The 7,939-nt window shown below is 41.7% G+C and overlaps 1 pseudogene across 1 annotated transcript; it reads left to right on the forward strand.

Moving 5' to 3' along the window:
- The first annotated feature begins 4,058 nt into the window (after positions 1-4,058).
- Positions 4,059-7,715, forward strand: LOC104657808 (annotated as a pseudogene). Its single transcript, XR_004058305.1, has 8 exons — positions 4,059-4,206; positions 4,458-4,598; positions 4,840-4,980; positions 5,229-5,368; positions 6,006-6,146; positions 6,394-6,768; positions 7,140-7,233; positions 7,617-7,715. The product of XR_004058305.1 is annotated as a sarcoma antigen 1 (transcript).
- The last annotated feature ends 224 nt before the right edge of the window (positions 7,716-7,939 follow it).

The following is a 7,939-nucleotide window of genomic DNA, read 5'->3' on the forward strand; positions in this document are numbered from 1 at the left end:
TCCTGGTTCTCCTGGCTGGCTCCTGTGGTCCTACAGTAGGAGGCTTCACCTCGGGACTCTGGCGCCCCCAACATGTTCCCAGTGTTCAGCTGGGGTAGGACAAGTGGTGACCGGCAGCTTCCCTTCCATCCCCCTTGGGCTGTAAGGGATTGGTGCTTCTGGTGAGACGCCTACCGTGCACATCATTCACAGGTACCCTAGGGGGCACATTTCCCACAACTCTCAGGTTTCTAGAAAGTTCCGCCAGGGTCTGACTATGTTTGTACAGACAGGGTCTGACTATGGCTTGCCTCTGTCACCCAAGGGGGAGTGCAGTGGCACTTTTCGCTGTCATTTTGTGAGGTCCTGCCGCCGCTCCTCCGGCAAGGTCAAGACTTAAGGACTGTGAGTGTGGTAGTTTTTCTCTGAATGTTTTAATTTCACCCCCGAAAGTGTCTTTTCTGGGGTGCACTGCATCGGGTGTCGGGTGTGTCCTATGGCTCCCTGCGTGATGTGATTCCGCTCTGGAGACACCACCGCGGGTGCCTGTGTCAGCCGTGGGGGAGCGTTTTCCTTGGGCACCTTGTCTCGGATATGTTGTGGGGCCGTGGGGCTTTTCTTGGGGGCTCCCTCTCGGTGATATGAGGGACTTTTCCTGCTGAAATGACCTGAGCCCGGGGGTGGGGACCCTGCCTTGGTTGCCTGTGTCAGACTCGGGTTTGGGGGTGTTTCTTCCCCGTTGGTTACAGCCCTGAGTGGGGACTCTGCCTTGGGGACTCTGTCTGTGCTCAGGAGCTGGGGTGGGGCTGGCTGTTCTCTGGATGCATGATCGTTGCCCTGTGGGGTTACTCTCCGTTGGGGCTTTATCTCAGCCGGCAAGGGAGTCTTCCTTGGGTGCTGATGTCGGCCGTGGGGTGCATTTGTCCTTGGATGTCGCTCGTTCTCAGCTAGGATGTGTTCGCTTTTCTTTGGATCTGTTTATCCCTGATGTGGACGCTTACCGGATGCTTTCTCTTGGTGCTGGCTTTTAAAATAATATTATCTGTGGGTTCTCTCTCTCGGTGCCACGGGACGGTGGGGTGCTGTTCTTTGGATTCTCTAAGCCTATGGTGGGACTCGGGGAGCTCTGTGTCAGTCATGAGGCAGGCCACCCGAACTTGGGAGTTCTGTATTGCCCTAGGGTGGGGTGCTTTTTCTCGGTTGGTTGATCTCAGTCCTGAAGGAGCTCTTCGGGGTTCTGTCTGACCTTTGGGCCGTGGCCTTGGGTGTCTGTGTGGAAATCGGGGTTCAGAAATATTCGAAGGTTCCAGCTGTGCCACTTTCACTCAATCCCTGTACAGTTACTCTTTCATTCCAGCCACTCTGATGGGTGTGCAGTGATCTCTCCTCATGTCTGCACTTGCATTTCTCTGCTGATTAATGAGATTGGGCACCATTGTTCTAAAAAAATTGTTTTTATTTATTGATTTTTGTCTTTTGAGACGGGGTCTCACTCTGTCACCCAGGCTGGAGTGCAGTGGCATGATCTCGGCTCACCGCACGTGATCCCGGGACTCAATTGATTATCTTCCCTCAGTCTCCCCAGTAGCTGGGACTACAAGTGCACGCCACCAAGCCCGGCTAATCTTTGTGTTTTTGGTAGAGACGGGGTTTCACCAAGTTGCCCAGGCTGTTCTCCAACTCCCGGGCTCAAGTGATCCACCCCCTTGGCCTCCCAGAGTGCTGGGATCACAGGCATGAGCCACCGCGCCCAGCTATTTATTGATTTTTTTTTTTTTTTAGTACCTTTTTATACGTTTGTTGGTCATTTAACTACAGCTTTTCGGAAGTTCCTTTTCAGGTCTTTTCTCCCAAATTTTATTGAGGTGTTTGTATTTTAAAAATGGATTTGTGGTTTACATATATTCTGGATTTCAATTATACACAGGCATATATGTACATATATTCAAATATGTATACAATTTTAGCATCTTCTACAAATCTTTTTTGCTTTTACACTATCTTAATAATGTGTTGTAGATGAACAGTTTCTCTTAATTTTATTAATCAGTGCATTATTTATGCCTGACCCTTTTTATTATTTTAAGAAACATCTCTGCCTCACCCAATGCCATGATAATATTGTAAATATTCTTCTAGATCTCCCATTCATCTCAAATGAATTTTCATGGAATGGAGTAAAGTCAGAGTCCAGGTATATCTGAGGTGTTTATTAGCTATTTGAGTATGACTCTTATGACGTGCGTATTCAGCTTTCCCCCCAGATTTTATTGAGATGTTTGCTTTTTAAAAATTGATTTGTAGTTCTGGATATATTCTGGATTCCACTCAGTTGTTGTCAGATGTATATACAGATGTGTATATATATGTGTCTGTGTAATTAATATATATTTATATGTATAATCTATACATATATACTGTATAATATATAATCTACAAATATACTTCATTTTTTCATTGTCTTAATAGTGTCTTTTGAGGAACAGAAGTTTTCCATTTAATTCTGTGTAATTCAACAATTCATTCTTATTTATTTATTTATTCATTTATTTATTTTTGAGACGGAGTTTTGCTCTTGTTGCCCATGCTGGAGTGCAATGGCGCAATCTCAGCTCACTGCAACCTCCGCCTCCCATGTTCAAGCCGTTCTCCTGCCCCAGCTTCCCGATGGGATTACAGGCACCCACCACCACACCCAGCTAGTTTTATATTTTTAGTAGAGACAGGGTTTCTCCATGTTGGTCAGGCTGGTCTCAAACTCCTGACCTCAAGTGATGTGCCCACCTCAGCCTCCCAAAGTGCTGGAATTACAGGTGTGAGCCACCGTGCCTGGCAAACAATTCATTCTTTATGGTTAATGCTTTTTTATCCTCGTTAAAAACATCTTTGCCTATTCTATATTTGTGAAGATAATATCTTAAGGGTTTACTAGACTATCTATCCATCTTCAATAAAGTTTTTGGAGTAGGGTGAGGTAAGATTAAAGGTTTGTATTATCCCTGCATTTGTCACATTTATCAAGTGCATTTATTAAAATCACTGTCCTTTCCACAGTGATTTCCAGGAGCTCTCCTGTGGTAAATCTAGCTATTTTGTATTTCCAGATTATTTCTGGCCTCTGTGTCCTCTTCCCTTGGTGTATTTGCCTGTCATTGCTCCAATATCACACTGTTTTAATCACTCTACCTTTATAGTAAATCTTATATTTAATAGTGTATATCTACCAACTTACTTCTATTTCTTCTTTCTTTCTTTTTTTTTTTTTTTTCCTTCAGAAGGAGTTTTGCTTTTGTTGCCCAGGCTGGAGTGCAATGGCGTGATCTCGACTCACTGCAAATTCAGCCTCCCAGGTTCAAGCGATTCCCCTGCCTCAGCCTCCCGAGTAGCTGGGATTATAGGAACCTGCCACCATGTCCGGCTAATTTTTATATTTTTAGTAGAGATGGGGTTTCACCATGTTGGCCAAGCTGGTCTTGAACTCCTGACCTCGTGATCCGCCCGCCTCGGCCTCCCAAAGTGCTGGGATTTCAGGCGTTAGCCATCGCACCCAGCCACTTCTATATCTTAAAGATTGTCTTGGGTTTTTCCAAATCTTAAATGTGCATATTCTTTTTAAAGAACATTATCAGCTTGTCAATTTTTGGATATTTTTGTTTTTACTTTGTGGAATTTTAAATAACATTGCTATTATCATTCTAGGAGAATTAACAATAAAGCCTCTTAATAATGTCTTCCATTCCATGGAAAGAATGTTTTTTCTCCATTTACTGTAGTCTTGAATTTCCCTCAGTGATGTTTTGTAATTTTTATGTAGTGCTCTAGCACATCTTGATTCGATTTATTCCTAAATATTTTATGTTTTTGGCAGTGTTATTAATGACATTTGAAATTTCATATTCTAACTATTTGTTGGTGTTAATTATAAAGAAATACCAGTGGCTTTTCTAATATTTAGTGACTTGACTAAATTTGCTTATTAACTGTAAAGATTTTATTCTTTTACATTTTCTAGGGACAGAACAATATCATCTGTGAATAATGACAGTTTTATTTCTTTCCAAATTTTAAACCTTTTATATTTTCCTGATGCTACTGCCACTCCCAATGTCCGTGAAGAGAAGATGCAAAATGGCCAACCAGTACCTGATAATGTCTTGTCAATAGTTCTACCAGGGATTATTAATATGGAAGCAGATGGTATTTCTTCCCTAAGTACCAAGGATCTGTGTATGTTTGCTTGTAACTTGGATTGTCCTACTTGGTTTTCACATGCATACATAGTGTCATCAAGGGAAGAAAGTGGGTTGGTTGTACTTTCTTTCCTGAGCTCAATTTGAGTGGTCTCAGATCGCCACTTGGCACATCCTCTCCTTCTTTATGAAATAATTTCTTAGAACTTGAGCATCAGAGGGATATACCTGTGTGGGGTTGATATAATGCGCTTACCTCAGAGCTCAACCTCTTCATTTGATTTGCAGATACTACAGTCACTCACAATGGCTGTGAAGAGAAGATAAATAATGGCCAACCAGCACCTGATAACTTCTTGTCAGCCATTACACCAGGGCTTATTAATCTGTCAGGAGCTGATATTCCACCCATGAGTACCAGGGATCAGTGTATGTTTGTTTACTAGTTGTTTCTACTTGGTTTCTATATGCATGCAGTGTCATAAGTCAAAGAAGGTGGTTTTATCGTATTATCTTTCGTGATCTCAATTTGAGGGGTCACAGATCGCCACCTGGGGTATCCTTCTGCATTATGAGATAATGTCCTGAAAACTGAGCATGAAAGGGATACACTCGTGTTGTTCACATAATGCACTTACCCCACAGCTTGACCTCTTGTTTTGGTTTCTAGATGCTACTGTCACTCACAATGTCCATGAAGAGAAGATGGAAGATGGCCAACCAGCACCTGATAACGTCTTGTCAGCTATTCCACCAGGGCTTATTAATATGGCAGGAGCTGGTATTCCAGCCATGAGTACCAATGATCTGTGTATGTTCACTTATGAGTTGGATTGTCCTCCTTGGTTTCCATATGCATGCATAGTGTCATGAAGGGGAGAAGGTGGTTTTGTTGTATTATCTTTTGTGAGCTCAACTTAAGGGTTTTTCAGATCACCACCTGGCATGTCCTCCTGCTTTGTGGAATAATTTCCTAGAAATTGAGCATCAGAGGGATATACCAGTGGGGATGACGTAATGCACTTTCCTCACAGCTCAACCTCTTCGTTAGATTTGCAGATGCTACCATCACTCACAATGTTGGTGAAAAGACTATAAAAACAGCCAACCAACACCTGATACCTTGAGGGCCACTGTTCCACCAGGGCTTACTAATTTGGCAGGAGCTGGTATTCCGGCCATGAATCCCAGGGATCTGTGTATGTCTATTTACTAGTTGTACTGTCCTACTTGGTTTCCATATGAATGTGTAGTGTCATAAAGGGAAGAAGGTAGTTTTGTGGTATTATCTTTCGTGAGCTCAATTTGAGATGTCTCAGATCATCAGCTGGCATATCCTCTACTGTTTTATGAAATAATTTCCTAGAAACATAACATCAGAGGGATATACCTGTTGGGCTGACATAATTCACTTACCTCACAGCTCAACGTGTTCATTTGGTTTCCAGATGCTACCATCACTCACAATGTCTGTGAAGAGAAGATGCAAAAAGGCCAACTAGCACCTCATAACTTCTTGTCAGCTGTTGCATCAGGGCTTATTATTATGGCAGGAGCTGGTATTACAGCTATGAGTACCATGGGTCTGTACATGTTGGCTTTTAAGTGGTACTGTCCTAACTTTTTTCCATATGCATTCATAGTGTCACCAAGGGAAGAAGGGGGCTTTGTAGTATTATCCTTTCTCCCCTTAATTTTAGGGCTATCTGATTGCCACCTGGCATATCCTAGTTCTTTAGGGGATAATTTCCTAGAAACTGAGCATCAGTGGGATATACCTGTGGAGTTGTCATTATGGATTTACCTCACAGCTCAACCTCTTCATTTTATTTCCAGATGCCACCGCCACTCACAATGTCCATGAGGAGAAGATGAAAAATGGCCAAAAAGCATCTGATAACTCCTTGTCAATGGTTCCACCAGGGCGTATTAATCTGTCAGGAGCTGGTATTTCATCCAGGAGTACCAGGGATCTGTGTATGTTCATATGTTGGTTGTACTGTCCAACTTGGCCTCTATATGCATGCATAGTGTCATGCAGGGGAGAGGGCAGTTTTGTTGTATTGTCTTTCTTGAGCTTAGGTTGAGGGGTCTCAGATTGCCACCTGGCATATCCTCCTGCTTTATGAGATAAGTTCCTAGAAACTGAGCATTAGAGGGATATACCTATGGGGGCGACATAATGCACTTACCTCACAGCTTAACTTTTTCATTTGGATTCCAGATACTACTGTCATTCATGACATCCCGGAGGAGGAGATGGAAAACGGTCAAACTCCTCCTGATGGCTTCCTGTCAAATTCCGCTCCACCAGAGCTTATAAATATGACAGGAGATCGTATGCCACACAACGCATTGGATATTTTCTCTTACGACTTCACTAGTCTCAGCAAAGATGAGCTGCTTTACAAACCTGATAGTAATGAATTTGTGGTAGGCATCAAAAACTACAGTGTTTCTGCAGGTGACCCACCAGTCACAGGAATGCCTTCAGTGGAAACTGTGCCAAATACACCACAAATGTCTCCTGCCATGATAAAGAAAATTAATGACGATATAAAATATCAATTAATGAAAGAAGTTCAAAGGTTTGGGCGAAGTAAGTAGTGCAAGAGTGTCTATCAATGAAAGCATGAGAAGTCTCTCATTCTATGATTTAGAACAGAATTTAGCTGCCTCTTGAGCTCATTGTTTGGCTGAATTGGATCTGTATATAATTTAAGCATGGCTTCTCTTTAATTTCACTGAAAATTTCTCATACATCTGATTAAGTGTTTTGTTTTCCTTTGTTGGTTTTCACAATGGTTTCCTTAGTAATATACAGGCGTTGTGATTTAAGCATTCAAAACACAAACACTATATAACATTGGAGTCTATGAAAAATGTATACTGTGGTAATGGATGCACTAAGGTTGAGGTGTATTTCTTTTTCATAATTGGAGAAATACTGATGTTTTTAAATATCTTCAGATTATGAAAGAATTTTCATTTTGCTTGAAGAAGTACAAGGATCTATGAAAGTCAAGGGACAATTTGTTCAATTTGCCATCAAGGAAGCAGCAAGGTGAGTACAAAAAGGAACTCTTCTATTGTTTTAAGTGCTTGCGCCCAATTTGGGATGGGGCGGGAACAAATCATGCCTTGTTCTTCCTAATCCCTAGCCTTCAATCATAGTTCATTCTATTTCCACAGGCATTTACATTGATATTATCTTATTCTAACACTTTCTTCCAATGCCATGGAGCCTTCGAAATTTATCATAATCTGGAAGTATGCATGGGCCCTCAGTTGACTCACTTTGTATTTCTCTAGTTTGTATCTTTCCGTGAGGATGCATTTTCGATTTGCCTGTAGATTGTAAACTCTATTTTGTATCTACTACTTGCTCTTACATCTCATAGATGCTGTAGGAATCTTCTGGTGAATGGAATACCTCTTTAATTTCAGGTTTAAAAAAGTCGTCTTAATTCAGCAACTTGAGAAGGCGCTTAAAGAAATAGATTCCCCTGGCATCTCAGAAAAGTTAAGCACATGAGAAAAAAATAATTGCACTAGTGCAAAGACCAAGGAGAAACAAGAACACACGCTGTAGGATGGAACAGGTTATTGCTGAAGCTCCCTATAATTCTGAAGTGAAGAGAATTCCCTTCCAGAAGCTAAGAAAAAAAGATGGAGCTTTTAAAGTTTTATAAATCTGTTAGTAAATGCTGTACTTTTGTTGTTTGTTGCTTTGTTCTTCCGCCTGACGAGGGGGATGAGTTAATAACTTA

This window comes from Rhinopithecus roxellana, chromosome 7, assembly GCF_007565055.1.
Source record: "Rhinopithecus roxellana isolate Shanxi Qingling chromosome 7, ASM756505v1, whole genome shotgun sequence".
Classification (NCBI taxonomy): Eukaryota; Metazoa; Chordata; class Mammalia; order Primates; family Cercopithecidae; genus Rhinopithecus; species Rhinopithecus roxellana.